General features: G+C 39.7%; 1 protein-coding gene across 4 annotated transcripts in view; it reads right to left on the bottom strand.

The window, feature by feature from the left end:
• opcml (opioid binding protein/cell adhesion molecule-like) overlaps nt 1-24,769 on the bottom strand; it is a 1,024,953-nt gene that overhangs the window by 355,623 nt on the left and 644,561 nt on the right. The gene's annotated exons all lie outside the window — the stretch shown is intronic.

Here is a 24,769-nt window from a genome sequence, read left to right as displayed (position 1 = left end):
CAATACAATCATATGAAAATATAGTCACTTTTATCATTGCAATTAATATGTCTCAAGATTACAAGAGTAATGCCCCAAATTACATTATTTTCTGCAAGAATGCATCAAGTATTTCAAACTCAGTTTCCATACAACTGGTTTTTCATTAAAAAGAACTCATCATTGGAATACAGTACATGACTTCATGTCAATTGACCAAGAAAAAAAAATACCATTTTTAGTTCACATTTCAACATCCTCAACTTTGGTTCAATATTAATAAAAATTTGAATTTCAAAAAAAATAGTTAAATTCCATAGTCTAAGAAATTGCTACCCCAAAGAATTGAGTAACATGACTCTACAATTAAAAGTACGATGACACTTTGATGACATTTAATTTTTTTCAGCAAGTTGTGTTATAGATACAGAAATGAAACAGTTTTGATCCCAGCTGATGGTATTACTGGACAAGTCTGGTAAGAGGGATCTAGGGATATACACACAAATATATAAAGTAGATCACATCATTGCAAGATGATTGATAACATTTCCAGGTCAGAAGTGTTTAGTTAAAAATCTGAAGGAATGTTTTGAAGCTGAGCAAGTTTAAACTTAGTAGTATGAAGACTTCGGAAAGACACTCCTGGATTCTTAAGACTGGGAGTTGAAGCATCACTTGTTATGATCCCAGCTTATGTTATTATTGGACAAGTCAAACTCCAAACTGAGATCTGGCTTTATGGACCACTTTTGTTTTTGCTTGGTTTTACCCAGGTGGTTCTGTGTTCCATGGTCTCTCAGTTCACTGAAACATTAACATGCAATATTGTAAATTTAGTTCTGACAATCATGCAGAAGTTTATTATGTGAAAGAAATTAAGAAAAGAAAAATAAACCAAACTATTTACACATAACACGTGCTTAAAGATTTTGAAATGGAATAAGGATATAATTCCATTCATGCAAAAGCACACCTTCACAATAGTAAAACTAGAGCAAATTCTCTTATTTGTCACCCATCCAGGGTTTGATTTAGCTGTGTCTTCAACTCCTGAAACCTCTTGGTCGTCCAGAGCAAGGAGATGACCTTGACCAAGTTTCATAGACTAACACATTCCAAGGTCCAGGACTATGGGCTGTGGGACGCATTAAAACCTGGGGCAGCTGCTGCCAAGAGACAGTGGTGAAAGATTATCATCTCAGGTCTTTCTGCCAAAGTTAAATGGGAGTCATTCCATGATTGGACATCCTGGTGCTTTAAATGCATGTAAATATAATCTTGTATAAGTAATAAATGCTGCAAATGTGTTGCTGGTCAAAGCACAGCAGGCCAGGCAGCATCTCAGGAACAGAGAATTCGACGTTTCGAGCATATGCCCTTCATCAAATAAATGCCTTTGGTTTGTTTGTTGGATAGAGTCAAACTCTAATGTTTGTTTCTTCTTATGCTACTGTATAGGACCAGACTTATTTCGTGACTATAGATGTATGTAAAGATATTTTTTATGAATAAAGTATATTTTTTAAATAAAGAAGAAGAGCATCTAATAGTCACTTCCTGGAATCTTCACACAACTCAGATTAAATATTCTGCATTTGAAATAACCCCTTCAGACTTTTAAACATGTATTTCTGGTTTGGAATTTTTATGAAACGCTTTACACTGAGCTAACATAACTTAACAATTCTAAATTACTTTTTTGAACCTTTTATCAGCAGCAACTGTTTTACACAATTGGCTTTAGTCAATATCTCTGCAGAATTGTCCCAAACTGAAACTGTCAAAAAAATCCTTTACCCAAGCTACGGGCGTTACACTAATCAACATATATGTTAAAAAAAATCAATACTTGATGACCCCACTCCGTTCCCCACCCCCCCACTCACCCACCCCGTACTTGGTCAACTAGAAAGGTTATTGATAGCATCAGACTTAAAGTAATGCATATAATCGTGCAGATAATTGGCAGCTGAAACAATAGTGAGTGTTGATCCTATAGAAAAGAGAATTGATTAGATTCCCTACAGTGTGGAAACAGGTCCTTCAGCCCAACAAGTTAACACTGATCCTCTGAAGAGTAATCCACCCAGACCTATTACCCCCTGACTAATGCATCTAATACTACGGGCAATTTAGAATGGCCAATTCACCTGACCTCCACATCTTTTGGAATATGGGAAGAAACCAGAGCACCTAGAGGAAACCCATGCAGAAACGGGGAGAATATGCAAACTCCACACAGAGTTGCCCGAGGCTGGAATCAAGTCTGGGTCCCGAGCACTGTGAGGCAGCAGTGCTAACCACTGAACCACCATGTCACCCCAATTGATAATGGAATGATGGATGAATTGCACAGGCATTTTGCATCAGTATTCTACGATAGAATATACAATTGACATTCCTGAGATAGCTATAAATCAGAAATTGCAACAAGGGAAGAATACAAGAAAATGATAAATCATCAGTTGTTACATGGAGTAAACTGTTGGAGCTGTCGGCTGACAAGTCCAAATGGACTTCATCCTAGGATCTTAAACAAGTGACAAGTGAGAAAATGTACATATAACAGTTGGTTCTAATTTTCCAAAACTCCCTAGATTCAGAAATTGTCCCATCAGTATTCAAAAAGAATAGACACCCAATGAATACAGTTCGCTGATTTCTTAGCAACAAACCCAACAAGTAGACATTATATATTCAGAAACCCTAGCCACTCTCCCCTACATCAAAGACATCTCAGAAATGACTGCCAGACTACTCAGACCCCTTGGCACCATGGTAGCCCACAAACCCACCAACACACTAAAACAGCAACTAATGAATTTGAAAGACTCCATACAGGCAAGAAGCAAAGCTAATGTCAATTACAAAATACCATGCAAGAACTGTAAGAAACACGACATTGGACAAACAGGCAGAAAACTAGCCACAGGATACATGAACACCAACTAGCCACAAAATGACATGACCCTCTCTCACTAGTATTTTTACACACAGATCAGGAATAAAACCACTTTGACTGGGATAACACATCCATCCTAGGACAAGCCAAACAGAGACACACACGAGAATTCCTAGAAGCATGGCATTTCAACCGGAACTCTATCAACAAACACATCGAGTTAGACCTCATCTACCACCCCCGAGAAAAAGAACAGGAAATGACATTGTCACAGGAGGTGACATCACCAACCCAAAGAAACCCAAACATATAAATAGAAAGCAGGAATCATGAACAGTGCTTCACCTGGAGACCCACTGAAGATGTTACATAGTATGGTGATGAACATCTGGAAATGAACCTTCCAGTTCAGCGAGCAAACCTACATCCAGAACCTCAACCTGAGCTACAAATCTTCTCAAAACGTGCTTGATATATTCAACATGGCTTCTCCCTCCCACTCCACCGAGGGCATGCAGGTCCTTGGACTCCTCCACCGGCAGAACATAACAACACGACGGCTGGAGGAGGAGCGCCTCATCTTCCGCCTGGGAACCCTCCAACCACAAGGAATGAACTCAGATTTCTCCAGTTTCCTCATTTCCCCTCACCCCACCTTGTCTCAGTCGGTTCCCTCAACTCAGCACCGCCTTCCTAACCTGCAATCTTCTTCCTGACCTCTCCGCCCCCACCCCACTCCGGCCTATCACCCTCACCTTGACCTCCTTCCACCTATCACATCTCCATCGCCCCTCCCCCAAGTCCCTCCTCCCTACCTTTTATCTTAGCCTGCTTGGCACACTCTCCTCATTCCTGATGAAGGGCTTATGCCCGAAACGTCGAATTTTCTATTCCTTGGATGCTGCCTGACCTGCTGTGCTTTAACCAGCAACACATTTTCAGCTGTGATCTCCAGCATCTGCAGACCTCATTTTTTACCCTTTGTTAAAGGGAAATCATATTCAACCAAACTTCTGGAATTCCATTCAGAAAGTAACATATGCTATGAATAAAAGGAACCAGGGGATGTACTGTACTTAGATTTCCAGAAGGCACTTGCTGAAGTGCCATATCAAAGTTATTGTGAAAATTAAGCTTGTGTGGAGGGGCCAGCATGACAAGAAGATTGGCTAGTTATCAAAAAGCCAGGAGTTGGCATAAATCGGACAGTTTCTGGTTGGCAAGATGTATCAAGTGATGTCCGACACAGATCGGATGCTGGTCCTCAACTGTATAATTTATACAAATATCTTGACAGCCAGAGAGTATGGCTGTCAAATATGTTGAGATAGATGAGAAAGTCAATAATGCAGAGGACATAAGGAAATTACAGAAAGATATAGATAATTAAGTGAGCACACAAAGATTTAGCAGGTGGGATATAATGTGTGAAAGTATGAAATTGCGCACTTTAATTGGAAGAATAAAACATAAATTTATTGTCTAAATTGTGAAAGATTGCAGAGCTCTGAGATGCATAGAATAGAAATCACAAGTACTATTATCCAGATATAGCAAGTAATGAGTAACACCAATGGAATATCATTGTTTGTTGTGACGTGAATTGAAACCAGAAGTAGTTAATTTTTGCTTTACTTCAACTGGAATACTGTGTACAATATTGGTCATCTCATTTAAAGAAGACTGTACAAACATTGGAAACAGTCTAGAGAAGGTATTCCAGACTAATAATGGGAATGAGAGAGTTGCCCTGTGAGGAAAGGTTAGATAGGAAGGTGGAAACACAGTAACAGCTGGAGGCCATTCAGCTCCTCAAGCCTGTTCCATAATTCAATTAGATCATGGCTAATTTGTGGCCTAACTCCATATACCTACCTTTGGCCTATTTCCTTCATATCTTTGCATAACAAAAAATAAAATGATTTATTTCAGATTTAAAAACAACAACTGATCCTGCATCCACTGCCATTTGTGGAAGAGAGTTCAAAACATCGAATACATTTTGCATGTAAAAGTGTTTCTTAAAATCTCTCATGAATATTCTGGCTTCAATTCTCAGACTATGCCCCCGAGCTCTGGACTGCCCAGTGAAAATAGGTTATCTTTTTCTATCCTTTCTTTTCCTGTTTCAAGACTTCATTCAAATCACCTTGCAACCTACTTAATTCGAAAGAAAACAGGCTTAATTTATATAATCTCTGCTAAGAATTTAACTCCTGATGTTGAATTGTAGTTACATAGAACATAGAACATAGAAGGATACAGCGCAGTACAGGCCCTTCGGCCCTCGATGTTGCGCCGACTGAATCCTACCTAACCTATACTAGCCCAATAACTTCCAAATGCCTATCCAATGCCCGCTTAAATGACCATAAAGAAGGAGAGTTCACCACTGATACGGGCAGGGCATTCCATGAACTCACAACCCGCTGTGTGAAGAATCTACCCCTAACATCTGTCCTATACCTACCACCCCTTAATTTAAAGCTATGTCCCCTAGTAACACCTGACTCCATTAGCGGTAAAAGGTTCTTAGTATCTACCCTATCTAAACCCCTAATCATCTTATACACTTCTATCAGATCTCCCTTAAACCTTCTCTTCTCCAATGAGAACAGCCCCAAGTGCCTCAGCCTTTCCTCATAAGATTTTCCTACCATTCCAGGCAACATCCTGGTAAACCTCCTCTGCACTCGTTCTAAAGCTTCCACATCCTTCCTATAGTATGGCGACCAAAACTGCACACAATACTCCAGATGAGGCCTCACCAGAGTCTTATACAACTGCAACATGACCTCAGGACTCCGGAACTCAATTCCTCTGCCAATAAAGCCCAGTACACCATATGCCTTCCTCACAGCACTATTTACCTGGGTGGCAACTTTCAGAGATCTGTGTAGTTCTTGTAAACCTAAATTATACTCCCTCAAGTGAAAATGTGTTGCTGGTTAAAGCACAGCAGGTCAGGCAGCATCCAAGGAATAAGAAATTCGACGTTTCGGGCATAAGCCCTTCATCAAGGCCATTTTAACATACCTGAGGTATGGTGCCCAAATCAGCTCACAGTATTCCAAGGGGAGTCATAAAGATGTACAGCATGGAAACTGACTCTTCGATCCAACTCATCCATGCTGACTAGATATCCTAAACTAATCTAGTCCCACCTGCCAGCATTGGTCCTCCTGGGTGCAGATGTGGTGAAGGCGAAGGAATTGGGAATATGGAATGGCGTTTTTACAGGGGGCAGGGTGGGATGAGGTGTAATCTAGGTAGCTGTGGGAGTCAGTTGGTTTATAGTAAACGTCCGTGTTGAGTCGGTTGTCCGAGATAGAAATGGAGAGGTCTATGAAGGTCCACCCCGACCTCAAATTTACATGGACCATCTCAGACTTCTCCCTCCCCTTCCTAGACTTCTCCATTTCTATCTCGGACGACCAACTCAACATGGACGTTTACTATAAACTGACTGACTCCCACAGCTACCTAGATTACACTTCCTCCCACCCTGCCCCCTGTAAAAGCCAGCATTCCATTTGTTTTCTTGATCATTTTCTGCACCTTTTATGGCAGGTTAATGATCAATGCTCCTGACACCCCAAGTCTCTTTGGACATCCACTGCATTTAATGTCATACCATTTAGAAAGTAACTCAATCTATCCTTTTCTCAGTCCAAAATGAATGACCTCATACCTGCTAACATAGAATTCAATCTTCCACAGTCTGGTCTACTCACTTAATCTACCAATATCCCTTTGTAACTTCATGGTATTATCTAAACTATCTGCAATGCCACCTAACATTGTGTCATCAGCAAACATGGATGTGTGACTTTCTGTTCCAATTTCCAAGATATTAATAAATAAAATGAATAATTGAGGTCCTAACACAGATCTTTGTGGTATACTAAGAGTCACACATCTCTATAGGCAAGCTTTGTATCTGTTGGAGTTCAGAAGAGCATGAACCAACATTGAGACCTACAAAATTATAAGGGGCATATACAGGATGGATAGTCAGAGACTTTTTCCCAGGGTGGGAAGGTCAATTAGAAGAGGGCACAGGTTCAAGCTGAGGAGGGGCAAATTTAGGGTCGATGCATGGGGAAATGTTTTCACACAGAGGGTGGTGGGTACCTGGAATGTCTTGCCAGTGGAGGTGGTGGAAACAGGCACATTAACAACATTTAAGATAGATAGAAGGCAAACAAAAGGATAGAAATTGCACATGTGCAATAAGTAGCAGGACTAAATAAGGATTAGGAATCAGTGCAGGCTTAATGGGTCAAAGGAACTGTTCGTGTGCTGTATTGTGCTGTGTATAAGGTCAACAGGGTAGATGCGGAGACGATGTTTCTATTAAGGGAGAATTTAGAACTAGGGATTACTATTTAAAAATCAGGGTCACTTGGTTTCAAATAAAATTGAGACAAAGGGGCATAAGTCTTTGAAACTCACTTCCCGAAAAGCCAGTGGAAACATAGCCTTTAAACATTTTTAAGGCAAAGGTGGATAGTTTCTTGGTAACCTAGAGGGTAAATAGTTATCAGAGAGTGGAAGGAATATGAATTTAAGATTACAATTAAATCATTGTTTTACATAACAGGTACAGGTTCAAGGATGTGAGTGATCTACTCTTGCTTCTTGTTTTTAAATTTGCATAAGCAATTGGCTGCTGAGTTCAACATGCAACTATAAGGGCTGTCAGCACTTTTCTGCAGGAAGAGATAGTGACAGACAAACATTCTAGGTATTTTACAATAGCTGTACCAAGTCATAGTAGCACCCGTTATATTCTATGTTGATGTGTCAGGGTTGGTGATGTTTAAATGACCAAATCAATCTTGAAATTTGCACTCAAATGTATAATTGGATCAGCTCAATCCAGACAGTTTCTTATTTGCCAAATGTCATCATTGAAACATGATCTTCCAAAGCAAAATGCAAACCATGATCAACAGGCCTTTGCTGCAAACAGTCACATGGAAGTTTGTGCAAGTGAAATATGTCGAATGTCTACGCTGTGCAGAGTAGTACTAGTGTATCGTTCAAAGCTGCAGTAATACCATTCTTGCAGCATTATGCTCCATCCCTAACCAGATACAAAGCTCAACGACATGTCAGAATTTTAATTTTGGCAAATAATTCTTGATTCTTCATAGGGATGTAAAGGGAAATGAACACCAAGCCAGAGAAAAGATTAGCAATAGGTTGGTTGCATTTTGAGAATCAGAAGCTGGATCATTGTGCTGAGGCTTAGGAACAACAAATTCTCCCAGCAATATAAAACTCAAAAGCACTGCGGATGCTATAAATCAGAGACAAAAACAGAAGTTGTCAGAAAAGCTCAGTAGTTTAGATCAGTGGTGCTGGAAAAGCACAGCAGGTCAGGCAGCATCCGAGGAGCAGGAAAATCAACGTTTCGGGGAAAAGCCCTTCATCAGGAATATTCCTGACACTATTCCAGCATCTGCAGTCCTTACTTTTGCCTGGAAAAGCTCAGTAGGTCTGGCACCATCAATGAAGAGAAATCAGAGTTATCGTTTTGGGTCTGGTGACCCTTTTATTTAGATTCTCCAAGCAGGTAGGTTTAGAGACAAAATGTTAGTGCATGCGACCAGGCAACTGAGGGTAAGGAAAATGGAAGGAGCTGAAGTTGACTGAAGGGGGGAAGGTTGGTTTCTGAAGGAGTCAGGGAATGCAGAGCTTGAAAAGGAAACTAAGTTAGTGAAAGCTAATGCCATGAAGGGGTTTAAATACAATGACAACTTTGATTTGTGGCAGTACAGAGCCATTGAGACATTTATGGGAGTAAACCTTATATCAATAAAGCAACAAACAGTGGCTCTTGCTTGGACTGTTTTCACTACAAAACTTGACTTTGTCAAAAGAATCTTACGTCTGTCACATTCTTTGGTAGAACCATGCACCATATTAAGGTTGACAATTTTAAGGAATTTTATTAAACCAATAAATATTTAAATTTAATTTGAAGTATTTTGGCATAATTAGAAGGATTGAGTGGTAACAAAGATGAAATGTACCTTTCTATCTTGTTTTATTGTGGGCTACGTGATCCGTGATTACCAGGATTGTTACAAGAATATGAGCATGGATAACAAATCGAAATGTTAAAAATCACACAATACCAGGTTATAATCTGACAGGTCGGACTATAACCTGGTATTGTGTGATTTTTAACTTTGTCCACCCCAGTCTAACACCGGCTCCTTCAAATCATAACTCAAAATGTGAAAAACAAGTTTAAACCTGGGCACACTCTGCAATTTGCAAACTGCAGAGCTGGAATAAAGAGTATTCATGTCGCCAGGCCTTAGACAATCAGCTTCCCATCAAAACCAGGCAGATCTGGAACAGCCTGGCCAGGTGAGAATGGCCACATTGTTTCCGAATGAACCATTGTTTACTCCTCTGGTGAATCTGCTTTCTTCGAGGAATGCTTCACAGAGTTGGTGGCTCCCAGCTCAGTATGAGGCCAGGGGCACAGTGTGACATTGACAGCACTTGACAGTTGATGGTTCAAAACCATGTTCTGCAACCTCCAAATATGGAAAGCAGTCACTTCATTGTATTTTCGTCTCCCCGCCAAATGCTAGTCTTGGACAAGGACCACAGAATCTATGGGAAGGCTGCAAAGAGGGGGATAAATTGACAAACTTGAGAGCCAATCACTCTGCTTTTTATACCTTCAATGGCGTCTCCAGAGAGCACCTTTGATTGGATGCGGAGATGCACATCATCTCCAGCTCCTTGCGTCTCTTGTGGACATCATCAGACTGACCAGACCCAGAGGATCACCTTGGTGAGACATCCTGAAGACCAGAGCCAGTATAAGACAAAAGGAGAAGCTCTAATCGATAACTATGGATCCTGAAACATTAGTCAACTCTCAAAGACCGAGGAACAGCTTGACCCAGCCTAATTGAATGGGTTTTACCAGTCCTTTCAGACAAAGAGTTTAAATACAGTGATTAGGACCCATGGATAGGGTGTAGTGATTCCACAGAAGTGCATGCCAGAAGTAGACAGCTAGTGTAGACTGTTTACTGAGAGATTGAACACTGTTTATTGAAGGGTCCTGTGAAGACTTTCATGGAGTTTAATTAAAGCAAAATAGTAGAGTCTGATAAAATGCTCAATAAAGTTGTATTGACATTCCCCAGACTGTTGTCCTCTTTGTCAGCTCATCACATCCTCATGACCTGATCTACCTGCCAATCTTCCCTCCCACCTGTCCACTCCACCCTCCTCTCTGACCTATCACCTTCACCCCACCCCCATCTACCTATTGTACACTTTGCTACCTGCTCCCCAGCCCCACCCCCCTCCTATATATCTTTCCATCCCGGAAGCTCCCTGTCTTCATTCCTGAAACGTCGATTTCCCTGCACCTCGGATGCTGCCTGACCTGCTGTGCTTTTCCAGCAACACTCTAATCTAGACTCTGATTTCCAGCATCTGCAGTCCTCACTTTTGCCTCACTGAGTCATGCACCTGAGTTAAAAATTGTTAATGCAAACTGGTCAAGATTAGACAGGGTACACTTACCCATCTTCCACTTCACAGCATTACATTATTATTAGCATTTGACTAACATCATTGTTATACTGTAAGACAGAACACTTATAATTACATTTATAAATTTTGGTCACTCATCACGAGCATCATCCCCTGTATTAATCTGTGTCTGTTCTCCTTATTACAGTCTTTGTCACTCTATTGTACTTCCAAGTGTTGTGTCAATGTCAATTTCAAACTGTGATTTTACTCTCAGGTCCCTGATGTGTATCTAAAAGAGCAGGGATCTTCAAACTGAAATCTGAAGATTTCTACTGTTGAACTTATTCCAAGCCAAAATGATTCAGCCTTTCAGTTTTCTGTTTCTTAGTCTATTTTACTCCTGTCATTTTTATCCTGGTGGTTTCAATTTTGCTAACAAGCCTAAATGAATACTTTGTTAAATGTGCTTGTAAAGTCCAAAAACAGACATCAACTGCATTGTCTGCATCAATCCACCCTCCTGCTTATACATAAATTAAGATTATGCAAGACACATCATGGAATCCCCAGTGTGGAAGCAGGCGAGTTGGCCTATCGGGTCTACACAGATCCAATGAAACATCCCGCTTTGACCCACCCTCCTTCCATTTTCCTGTGATCCTGCATTCAAGAACAGTATCTTCTTCACTCTTCTTAGACTTCTGAATGGGCCTCTCAAATTTCAAATCTAATGTTGATCTTGCTTTTCGTGCACACTCTCTGCATGACTTTCCTTGATCTATTCAAACACCCTATGATCTCTGTATGTTCTATTCTGCCTGTACCGTGTGCAAAACAAAACTTTTCGCCTATATACATGTGACAATAATAAATCAAATCATGGCTAATCCACTTAACCTGCACATTGGGCAATTTATAATTTCCAATCCACCTAATGTGCACATAGATTCAAAGAGTGGTAGAGTTGTACAGCATGGAAACAGACCCTTTCCATGCCGACCAGATATCCTAAATAAATCTAGTCCCATTTGCCAGCACTTGGCCCATTTCCCTCTAAATCCTTCCTATTCATATACCCATCCAGATGTCTTTTAAATGTTGTAATTGTACCAGCCCCCACCACTTCCTCTGGCAGCTCATTCCATACATGAACCACCCTCTGCATGAATAAATTGCCTCTTAGGTCCCTTTTAAATTTTTCCCCTCTCACCCTTAACCTCTGTTCTCTAGTTCTGGACTCCCCCACCTCAGTGAAACAACCTTGTCTATTTACCCTATCCATGCCCCTCATGATTTAATAAATCTCTACAAGGTCACCCCTCAACCTCTGATGTTCCAAAGAAAACAACCCCAGCTTATTCAGCCTCAGTTTGTAGCTCAAATCCTCCAAATCTGGCAACAACCTTGTAAATCTTTTCTTCAGTTTCACAACATCCTTTTGATAGGAGGGAGACCAGAATTGCACACAATATTCCAAAAATGACCTAACCAATGTCTTGTACAGCCGCAACACGACCTCCCAACTCCTATCTTTCGGCTGTGGGAGGAAACTCCATGTAGACATGGAGAACCTGCAAATTCTGTGTAGCCAGTCACCTGAGGCTGGAACTGAACCCATGTCCTATGAGGCAGCAGCACAAACCACTGTTCCACCAAAGCACCTTGGATAAAAATCATTTTTCAACATTTTAACTTTAAAAGTTTGCATGTGACATCAAAATAGACTCAAGCCAATTTTGATTAATAAAATTTAGAGATAACAATGAATTAAGAAGAATCTATTATTATTCTTTAAGTTTATTACCTGCTACGGAAGATGTGTATGTCTGTAGTGTTCTGCAGATAATTATCACAGATCATTAAATAGACAGGGAATCAACTAAAGAATACAAGACTTTTTACATCGACCGACTTAACATTTTATTTATTTAAAAAAACGAGTTTTGATTTCCTTGGGCTGAACATATTTCGAAGACAACATAAAATTCTTCTGTGAAGAAAATGAGTTTTTTTTTCCTTCATAATACTACTCCATAATGACCCACAAGAACATGTACAAGACTGACCTACATTGATTGGCTCAACAGTTTCCTCCCTTGCAGAACAACCTGTGGTCTCTGCACTATATCTCTTTAGTGACACTTGCCACTAAGTGATGAACCTGCATCTTATCAATCTATTACACAGCAGGCCTGTGCTCCAACATAATGCATGACTGTTTTGTTTGTACTTCAGACAGATTTATTGTTTATGTAGCACACATATCCACACAAGCTGAATAATGATGCATTCTGTTCGGTATCCACTAGGGAAAATCTAATTTACCTAGAGAGTGATTTATAGCAGGGCTCAGGAATGAGGTCCTTGCAGATTAAAAAGTTTGGTCAGAGAATATGAAAACATACAAGTCTTCAAAAATGATTTCAGGTAATCAGCCAATCATCTTAACAAAGGGAAACATAAGTAGGTTATTAATATCCTCCAGTGACATCCAACATTCTCGCAAATAAAATGCTTAATTTGGCTTAAATTGAAACAGGAAACCAAGACCTAATATTTTAATACGCCATCTTTATAGCCTCGACAGCATTCACATCCAAATCAATGCTAACTGCTTTCTGCAGCCATTTTTTGATTTATACATAAACATATTGGAAATTAAAAATTGTGGAAATACATAGTTAACAGAATGCAATGTTATGTGAGACACAATGATGACTATTGAAGAATCATACAGTACAGAAAAAGACCCTTCATTCTAACTCATCCATGTAACTCAATCTGACATAATCTCATTTGCCAGCATTTGGCCCATGGCCCTCTAAACCTTCCCTATTCATATACTTGTCCAGATGTCTTTTAAATGTTGTCATTATACCAGCCTCCATCTCTTCCTCTGGCAGCTCGTTCAATACACACATCACCCTCTGCATGGAAAGGTTACCTCGCCGGAACTTTTAAAAATCTTTCTCCTCCCCCCAGAAACCTATGCCCTCTAGTTTTGGACTCCCCTACCACAGGGAAAGGACCTTGGTTATTCACCCTATCCATGCCCCTCATGATTTTCTAAAGCTCTATGAAGTCATCCCTCAGCCTCCAAGGACATTCCAAGGAAAACAAATCTCAGCCAATTCAACTCATTAAAGTTTCCATTTTCTCAAGTTTATCTTTCACAACTGATCAAACTTTCAGCATGAAGGAATTACTTTGAGAGGTTTCTGAACTTGCAACAGTGAAAAAAGGTAGGTAACGACTGAAATAAAAATTTCACAATCTCAAAATGGAACCTAAATGGAGACGAGAGAGCAAAAATAAAATGGGCTCTGAGCAATTAATTTCAAACTGTTGCTTCCATTTCTATCAGCTGCAATTTTGAGGGGCCATGGAAATCCATGCACCCAACCAAAAGGCCCAAGGTCAGATCTTGCAGGATTTTCACTGTGGAGGGCCGGCGTCACAATCTCCATGAACCCACTGAATTAAACGGGGCAGGAATGACCACACTGCAATCTCAAAGGCCAGAACACCTCTTGTAGCTTTATTTTTAAGAACTTGTCATGACCATCGACCAGAATTGCAAAGTACATTTTCAACTTTCTGCTGACTTATGGAAAGATGAAAATCATGTAATTCCCTTTCAAAGAAGAGGCGTTTCAGTCATTGTTTGGTACCATATGTCATGACTTGATGCTGGTCTCTGTATTAGGAAACAGTTTTACTTTTTGGGGTCTTCATTCCAAAAAGATAGTGCTGTTCCCAAATCACAGTGCTATTCTCCAAATGCAGCACACATGAATATCCTTTCTTTAAATCATTGAATTTTTTTTCCCAATTTATACAAAACTAATGAAACTAACTTATCTTAAATTCTGGGAAAAAAACAACTATTCACTTCTGTTACCAGGTTACAGTTCTGAAGCAAACACTGGGTTAAGAAATAATATGCCCTTTAATATAAAGCAGAAACACTTCTGAATAAATGGTGATAATTGCAAAGTATTTATTGGTAAAGGAATATTTGCAGTTGAGATGTTTCAACATATGCATGTGATGAAATGCAATATTGTCAGGCATTCTGAAAATCCTGATGAAGTGAGTGTTTTTTTCATCAGGATTATCAGGATTGTACAAATCCAAAATCTAACCTTCTGTATCCAAAGCTAGATAACTACTGGATCACCAAGGACTAAAACAAAAACAGAAGTATAACCAGTAAGCTCCAACCACAAAGACTGACATTACCACTGAGGTAACATTCATGTCCATCTTGTTAACAAATTAATTGCTCTTTCTTCTCAAGGTGATGAGTTGGATTTGGATGTGTTCACTTCCATTCTTTCACCCGTGTACAAGAACATCAAACATCCATTATTAATAATAATATTCTTTCATTAAAACAACAGTGTTTTATCACTGACATTTTCAATTAGTCTCAACCTACACTATTCCATATTTTCTCTCCTTCCAGCATGTCAAAGGTAAGGAATCTCAATCTCACTGAGCAGAGTTGGTTGACCTGCTGTCATCCACCAACTGAAGTAAATTTCCCTCATCTGCGGATTACATTCCTTATCAAAGGTATTCTTGCGGACATCAGACGGACACATGTTTGAACAAGCCTTTTCTCTTGTGTTAAGCATCCCTACCAGGCTGATTAAGGATTAGGCATGCTTGAACCAATGCTCACTATCAATTTCTTATTGCCACAGTTGTACTCAGATCTTTTCATATGGCTCCTCGTTTTTCAATAAACAGATAATGGTTTCTGCAGCATGGATGGGAGTTGCACATAAGGCCCTACAATATGTGCACCACAGCAAATTCTGAAGAAATTGCTCAAGGAATTCCCTATGCCTGGAACCCTCCAAAGGTCTTCATTTAATTCAGAGAGGTTCTGACTCACCCACTTCACAGCTGAATTTGATCCTTAAACAAGCAGGCATCACCAATCCCTACATCTAACCCCAATTACAGTCATTCCTGAAAAAGGCCTGAAACATCAATTCTCCTGCTCCTTGGATGCTGCCTGACCTGCTGCGCTTTTCCAGCAACACATTTTTCAGTTCTGATCTCCAATATCTGCAGTACTCACTTTCTCCCAATTACAGTCACCCATGATCAGACACCTCCTCCACAAAACCTGCCAGACACAATATCTCCTACTTACTCTGACCTACCCTAAATACTCTGTTATGTAGCTGGCTCCCTTGCCAATGTTACCTCCTGATGCATGACTCTTACCAACCTGGTATTTCACCTACCTTTCATCCAAACCCCACCCACCCCTACTGAGTAATCATGATTTGCCACACTGCACAACACAAACTTCAAAGTATCAACACTGCATTGAACACCCTTAATTGGATTGCTTAACTATATGTTTTCTAAAAAGTGACATTTCCATTATTTACATCAATTGTGGCAAGTATTTGTGTTAAATGGCATTATAGGTAGTCATAAGGTACTGACTACAGGAAATACCAAGGTGCAACATTATTAAATATCACTGAAACAGCATTTAAACCTATGTAGAACTGAATAACATACAAGCACCAGGCAAAATTGTGTAGAAAAAATTTTGTTTGAATGATACTTGACACAGCAACAGAAACCACAATGGATTCCAATATTTCTATATTCCTATCTCATAGAGTCATAGAGATGTACAGCATGGAAATAGACCCTTCGGTCCAACTCATCCATGCCGACCAGATATCCCAACCCAATCTAGTCCCACCTGCCAGCACCTGGCCCATATCCCTCCAAACCCTTCCTATTCATGTACCCATCCAAATGCCTCTTCAATGTTGCAATTGTACCAGCCTGCACCACATTCTCTGGCAGCTCATTCCATACACGTACCACCCTCTGCGTGAAAAGGTTGCCCCTTAGGTGTCTTTTATATCTTTCCGCTCTCACCCTAAACCTATGCCCTCTAGTTCTGGAATCCCCAACCCCAGGGAAAAGGCTTTGTCTATTTATCCTATCCATGCCCCTCATAATTTTGTAAACCTCTATAAGGTCACCCGTCAGCCTCCAACGCTCCAGGGAAAACAGCTCCAGCCTGTTCAGCCTCTCCCCACAGAGGAGATCCTCCAACCCTGGCAACATCCTTGTAAATCTTTTCTGAGCCCTTTAAGATTCACAACATCTTTCTAGTAGGAAGGAGACCAGAATTGCACGCAATATTCCAACAGTGGCCTAACCAATGTCCTGTATAACCGCAATATGACCTCCCAACTCCAGTACTCAATATTCTGACCAATAAAGAAAAGCATACCAAACACCTTCTTCACTATTCTATCTACCTGCGACTCCACTTTCAAGGAGCTATGAACCTTCACTCCAAGGTCTCTTTGTTCAGCAACACTCCTTCGGACCTTACCATGAAATGTATGAGTCCTGCTCTGATTTGCTTTCCCAAAATGCAGCATCTCACATTTATCTGAATTAAACTCCATCTGCCACTTCTTACCTCATTGGCCCAACTGGTCCAGATCCTGTTGTAATCTGATGTAACCCTCTTTGCTGTCCACTACACCTCCAATTTTGGTGTCATCTGCAAACTTACTAACTGTACCTCTCCTGCTCGCATCCAAACAGTCAACTGTACCAAGATACTTTAGCATCCAAAGTCTTTTTTTAAGAATTTGACTTCCTTTCCTTTTCTGAACATAGCAAGCAGATTACAGTCAGACTTGACAATGTGCTCGGTTAGTAAGATTCCAGTCAACACCATAGATCCATTTAATGGTCAAAAATAGGCCACCTATTGATTTGCTGATTACTAATTTTCAGTAATTTATCTTTCACAAACAATTTTGATTTTCATTAACTCTCAAGTCACAAAATGCTACACTTTCCTGTCTTATAGTCATATTTTTATTTCAGCCAAAGCACCGATAAAAATGCTGATAACTGAGTCCCATTATAATGGATGACAGGCTTCATATTTCAAATGTCCTTTATTAAGGTTTTACAGGCATATTCACTGCAAGAATGAATAATTTATTACCACGTAGCATCACTACATAAGTGAGCACACATTTTTGCATCCTTAACCCATAAAATATCACTAGTCCAGCAGATAATAATTAAAGATGTACGAGTTGTTATTCCATATCTTTTGAGCATGATAACAGAACTAATGTTTTCCCCAGAGATACTTTACTCTCTCTAGAATGAAAATGGATGCTTAATGTAAATGTCAACACTATTTTTTTAAAAAATGAATGATAAAATATGTCACATAGTTATTCTCACAACTAGTTCAAGCAGATTGCACTGTATGAAAAATGACTGGCCTAATGTCCAAACTCTGAACTGAAACTAATTAGCATGTGTAACAGCAAAACACTAATGAACATCGCAAGTATTTTCTCTCACAATGGGAGTTGAAAACCTTTTGGTGAAAATTTGAAGCTGACATCATTCTAGAAACTGTTATATAACAAACATCACAATTAACCCTGCTGTCAGGAGATATTGCCAGTGGTGCCAATTTGGCAGTTTATTCAGCTGCTCAAGTCACCACTTTGTGGCTCTGTCCAACGAGGACCAGTCCCTGCACTGGGAGACTGCCTGGGAAACCTGAGTGAACTCCCCACAGGAGAGTTGGTTGGTGGATCTTGCTGGGGGTTTCATGACCCACAGAGGGAGTTTTGATACCTTTTAATCCCAATTCCATTGCCTTCTTTCAAACAGATTGACATGTCGTCAGTGTAGTTCTGCTACAGAGGCAACATCAACCAAGTCATGTAGCCTAACCAACAGAACCCATAAATTGGTCGATTATAGGCTTAGTAACCCTTCAGATTTCTCTTGCAGTCTCAAGAAAGTATTCTCTTTGACACTTTTGTGAGCAACCCCAAGGGAAATCATAGGGTCATTAATTTTTTTAAAAAAAGTCACTCTTTTAAGAAAACCTTTAATTGTTGCTCAACACTTGTTTAGCACATATTTAATAGTACATACCATATTTTCTTCCAGGCTGCTTGCATATACAGGGGAATGGCAATGCGTATTGGGAGTCACTCCCATTTAGTACATACATTAGAGTAGTTTGCCAATGACCTATTGTTCATTGTTAGCTATTATGTGCTCTGGGATTTGGAATAAACTGGAAATGGTGGTTACTGTTTCAGTGAAGGTTGCAACTATTGTGTTGTGAAATAATTTAATGATGGGGTTTTTGGAGGGTAATCTGACACTGGGATGCAGTTTTTCACTTTCTCCATGAAGAAATCCATTGATATTTTTGTTCAAGGAGTGGAAGAAACATCCTATTGATGCCGAGAATCCTTTCACTGCTGTGGTTGGTATTTCTGACCTTGGATGGATTTATAAGTAACTGGATACCCTGATTCATTCCTGGTCTGCATACAGACTCTCCCTATTCAATACCCATACATCAGATGCATGAAATGGTACAAAGGGAAGTAAATGCAGAAATTACAGTCACTTGATATAATCTTCCAAACCTGACAGGTGGTTTTATAGGACTGCACAACTGCAAATGTTGCAGTCTTGTTCAAATAGAGTGCAAGGATAACTCTAGCAAATTCAATTTAACCTCAGTGCCAGGAAAGGTTTTCGAACTGATAGTCGGGGACAAAATTAATAATCCCTTGGACAAATGGGGACTAAACACAGATTTGTGAGTGGCAAAATGAAACAAGAGATACTGGAGATTTGAAACACATAAAGACAAATTACTGGACAAACTCAGCAGATCTGGCAATATCTGTGAAGAGTATGCAACTTGGCTGACTGACAAGCTGATTAGTCATGCACAAATGTTTTTGGACTGGAGGCAGCTATCCAGTAGGGCTATTAAGATCACTGCTTTTCCTGATTTGCATTAATGACTGAAACATAGGTGTACAACTTCCAAATCAACAAATGGCACTAATTTAGAAATAGCTTGAACTGTGATGAGGAAAGTGATAGCCCTTAAGAGGATATATACAGACTGAGGTCATGTGATAGTCTTTTGTCAGAAGAATGTTGCAAAACTATATGAAATAAAGGATATATTTCTAAAAAAGGTCTGGAGGAGCTCAGAGAGCTGGGGGTATTAGTGCAACACATCGCTGAAGGTCCTGTCCAAAAAGATCTCGTTCTCTCGGATTGGCCTAAGGTCCTCGAGTTCTTTCTTCAGTGCTGAGATATGCTCTGTCAGTAGCTGAAAGCACACACTTTCCACAGATATATGAGCCAGATACACCAGAGTCGTTGACCTCCCACATCATGCACGTAGCACACTGAACCAGCTGGGCAGTCATGTCTTCACACTCTTCAACTGTGGCATAATCACTTCACTCAACCTCCTTGTCGAAGATTCCTGAGCTCAAGGTTCTCTCTTCTCTCAAGAGGAACTTCCCTGGACTCTCTTTTTGGGGCAAGTCTGTGGGCTTGAAAGTTAGCTTAGAGGAGGAAGGTGGGAGGGATCAATGGGCTGAAAAAGAGCAGATGGAGTTTTATCAGGATAATGTTTGGTACACACAAACAAGGATAGGGGTTATACAATTAATGATAGGGCCTTGGAGAATGCTGTAGAAAAACAGGGACCCTGGGGTGCAGGTGCATAACTGTTTGAAGTCTGCATCATGTACAGTCAGGGTGGTGAATGAGGCCTTTGGCACACCTGCCTTCATTGCTCAATCCTTAAAGCATAGGAGTTGGGAAATCGTGTTGATGTGTACAAGATGTTGGTGAGGCCTCTTCTATCCAGTTCTGGTGACCCAGTTATAGGAAGGATATTTTAAGCTGGAGGGGATTCAGAAAGGATTTACTCTGACGTTGCCGGGTATGGAAGATTTGCATGATAAAGAAAGGCTGAATAGTCTGGGACTTTTTTCACTGGAGCAGAGGAAGTTTAGAAAATAATAATAGATAGAGTTAATGGTAGTTGTCTTTTCCCTTGGGGAGGGATTTCAAGACTAGGGGGCATATTTTTAAGTAAGAGGAAAGAAATTTCAAACAAAGACTTGAGTAGCAAATTTTTATACAGATTATGGCTCGTGTGTAGAATGAACTTCCTGAGGAACTGGTGGATGTGGGTACAATTACAACATTTAAAAGATATTTGCATAAGTACATGAATAGGAAAGGTTTGGAGAGATATGGGACAGGAGTAGGCAGGTGGGACTAGTTTAGTTTGGGGTTATGGTCAGTATGGACTGGTTGGACCGAATGATCTGTTTCCATACTGTATGACTCTACGAAGAATTTTAGATTCACAAATGGATTAGAGAAACTTGGGTTTGTTCTCCACAGAGAGAGAAAAAAAATTGATTAAGTTACTCAAAAGCCTGAGGGGTCGAGATAGAGCAGATATGCTGTTCCCTTCATTGGAAAAGGCAAGAACTAGAGGACATTGATTCAGGCTAAGTGGCAAAAGAATCAAAGATAATATGAAGAAAGGCGTTTTTACACAGTGGGTGGTTGGGGTTTGGAATACATTGCCTGAGTGTGTAGTGGAGGCAGATTCAATTGTAAATGTCAAAAGGGAATTGGATAATTATCTGAAAAGAAAATAATTACAAGGCTTTGGGGAAAACGTAGAGAAGGGCAGTGGGAGTGGTTGAGTTGCTTTTGCAGAGAAAAGGCACAGGCAAAAAATGACCAGAAAGCATCCCTCCGTGACATAACTACTCTATGATTACAACTAAAAGCAGATACCTTCATTCCATACTCTTCAAGCAGGGGCTGCGGAAAAACGTGTGTATATTTTTATCTTTACCTTCATAAACATGAATAATCAAATTCAGGCAATGCTGAGATCAATATACAGCAGAGGTTTTAAAATCGGTAGATTTTGCTTCCCTTTTTCTTGATGAACACCAAAGTCAGTCTGTCCACTACCAGAACTAAGCCTTTAATGTAACGTATCTGATGTGATCGATAAATGGTCAGGCTCATCCTTATACTAATAAATAACAATATATGTGTGTGCAAATAAATACACTCTTTGGAAATGTGGTTTTCAAGTGTTAAAACGCTTTCCATTCATTTCCATGGAAACTATGCACAAGATAACAGCAATTTTCTATGAGGTGCATAGTTTTGTTTTGTCTGTATTGCCATGCTTTGCATTGTAAACAATGCTTATTTAATTGCTCATTTTCCACTGCCACTAAACCCATGTCATATTCAGCTTTTAAATGAATAACCTTTGCAGTCATTTGCAGGCTAAGATCCAGGAATAGCTAGTTCCATAAGATTCCATAGTAACTTTGCCAAATTGACCAGTCTGAAAGATTGTGCTGCTTAGAAGCTGTGTCTCTTAAAGCACCCTCTTCATACTGCAATTCCAGGATCAGATTTGTCAAGTGCAGCTCTTCAAAGAATGCATGAAGTTGGATCAATTATTAGATATATAATGTCAAAGATCTTGCAGCAACATACTGTATTTGCACAGATCCCCAGGGACTGCTGAACAAAACATGATCTGACTATTCCTACTGTCCTTTTATTATGATGAATTATAAAGGACAAGATTGAACAAACTAACCATATTAAATTATCCTAATAATATTATTCCCAGAGTCTTTTGTGGTGAATACCTCTGTTTTGGCCATGCAATAAAACCGTCAATTTTATCATTCCATGTTGAATAAACTTGCTTCCTTCATAACTAGTTATTTTATGATGTTGCTATTCAGAGTTAAAACAATAAGAACTCAGAAATAATAAACTGCATATTGCAAGTCAAAATGAAGACAAAGACTAAACCTCAGAAGAATGTTAATCATCACTGCATCAGTAAAAAAAAGTACAATATAAAGGTTGCAATAAACAGAAGTAGAAGGCAGGGAAACAACTACTTGACAGATGACAAATGTTCAATTCTGAATTCTCTCCAGGAATCAAGAGATGTTATTCCCGAGCTCCCCAGATACCAGAACAGTGTTGAAATCTGGGAGAAACTTTGGATTAAAAGGTGTTAAAGTTAAAAGTACTTGATATGAAAGAAGGAAAAACACGGGACAGTTTGCCAATGAAAGAGCCAGGAAAGTTGAATTTACAATCGAAGGAGATAATAAGAACGACAATTTCAATCGTTGAACAAGGACAATAAGCTGTGAAAGGCAAGGGGTGGCAGCTGTTAAAGATGTTATTGAATCTCTGCATTTTGATTCCCTTTAACCCTTTTGAAGGCAATAATAAATTCTCTAAGATAAATTGCAAATGGAATGGACAGAGGATTAAATGAAGGAAAGTGATGAATGTAGAGTAGAATCAACAGCATGCTGAATTTAGGATGCAGAAATCTGAAGGAAGAGAGTGAGAGAGATAACAAAGCCTTGGGGAACCATTGAACTGAAGGATTGACAAAGTGTTGGGACATCAATTGCCGCCAATAGAATTCTGAAAGCACATGTTATACATCGATGTCAAAGAGTGACCTGTATTTGTTTAGTTAACATATGTCAGGATAAAGATGCAGGATTGCATAACATGTATAAATATTATGAGTTATGATTTTTTTTGCAGCACAGAACAAAGTAATCAAGTCGATTATGGAGTAAACACAAGAGTTCAGAATTAGAGTTTTGACAAAAAAATCAATTTGGTCCAAACTTAGAAGTTTAGATTAAAAATCCAGCTTTTTTGTTGTTATACTCATTAATCACACTTTGTCACAGGGGTTGAAAATTGTTTTTTTATGATACTGGGTGACACAATGTCCTCGATCTTCTCAACCAACAACACATGCAGGAGAAATCTCAACCCCATAAACCTGAAATGACAACCCACATTTTGCATTTTCTATCTATGGGATTTAATGCTGCATTCAAAGCTAAAAATCAAATAGTTAAATCAAAAACATCCTTAATGCTTTTACCCTTCACCTTCTCTGTCTGGTATAGATATGGCAGACAGTCAAACCATAGCCCCTTATAACAATAGTGTCTCCTTATACTAATCCCCCACTTGGTCCATCAAATGCCCTATGTCCTCAATCACTCACACAGCCTTTTCTGAACCCCACACTAACTCACGACCAAGTCATCTATTATCTAGATTGAGAATGAACAAGAGGCATCAGGACATAAAATAAAGTTGCCAATCTATTGGTTCTGCCACTTTTGAAAAACAAACACACACAAAATCATAGATTAGAAGAATCCTGACATTTTGGAGACAGGTCATTCAGCGTGTTGAGTCCTCATGGAGTCTCTGAACCAGACGCACTCCCCTACCTTATAACCTTGCATTTTCAATGGCCAATCCACCTTGCCTACACACCCTTGAATTGAGGGAGGCAACCAGAACACCCGGAGGAAGCCTACACAGACACAGTGAGAATGTAAAAACTCCATACTGTCACCCCAAGGTGGAACCAAACCCAGGTCCCTGCCACTGTGAAGGAGCAGTGCTATCCAATGAACCATCGTATTGCTTATACAACCTATGAATGGCAGGACGATTGTATGAGGAGTGATTGTTTGGACTGAGCATTTATTCACTAAAGTTGAGAAAGATGAAGACTGGATAGGATAGGCTGGGACCTTTTACGCTGGAGTGTAGGAGGCTGAGAGATGACCTTACAGATGCGCATAAAATCATGAGGGGTGTAGGTAAGGAGAATAGTAGCATGGGATTTCAAGATGAAGGAGAATATTCAGATGAGAGCAGAAAAATCTTAGAAAGGCATGTTTTTTTTTCCTTACATTCGTGTGCAGAATGTAAGAAATCCTTGGAAGAATATAGGCCAAGCACAGGCAGGTGGGACTAGTTTAGTTTGGGATGATGGTTGGTATGGACTGGTTGGACCAAAGGGTCTGTTTCCATGCTTTGTGACTCTGCGAATCTGTGAGAGGCACTCTATTGAAAAATACACAATTCGAACAGGACTGAAGGGACAAGATGCATGAACGATGGTTTGTCTGTTTGAGGAATCTAAAACCAGGTGACATCATCTCAGGAGATGAGGAAAGATTTATTCACTTAAAGGGTAGTGAGCTTGTGGAAGTCTGTTATGAATTTGAAGGCATGTAGTGTATCTTTAAGAGAGAAAGAAAATGCTATTCAGAACTGACAGATTATAAGCACCTGTGCAAATGACTAGATAGCAGTCCCAGAGTGTACTGGAAAATTGAAAATATGTAACATTTGTCTGTAAAATGAATATCTGAGTCTTGGTTGCTGTTTTGACACACAATTTGAATTTAACCAGTTTAAATTATACCCTAGGATACTAAAACCCAATTGAGTTTGAATTTATTGCTTTGCCAATATCCAACCAATGAGACAATCCAATGTTGGAAGTATAAAAATGTGAGCGTTTGAAAATTGGAGAGTGCAACTGCCATTGAGACAGAAACACCTGGAAGTCCAACATCCTGTTCTCCAAGAAAT

Source organism: Hemiscyllium ocellatum, chromosome 29 (genome assembly GCF_020745735.1).
Source record: "Hemiscyllium ocellatum isolate sHemOce1 chromosome 29, sHemOce1.pat.X.cur, whole genome shotgun sequence".
NCBI lineage: Eukaryota > Metazoa > Chordata > Chondrichthyes > Orectolobiformes > Hemiscylliidae > Hemiscyllium > Hemiscyllium ocellatum.
This window is presented reverse-complemented; position numbering and strand designations above follow the sequence as displayed.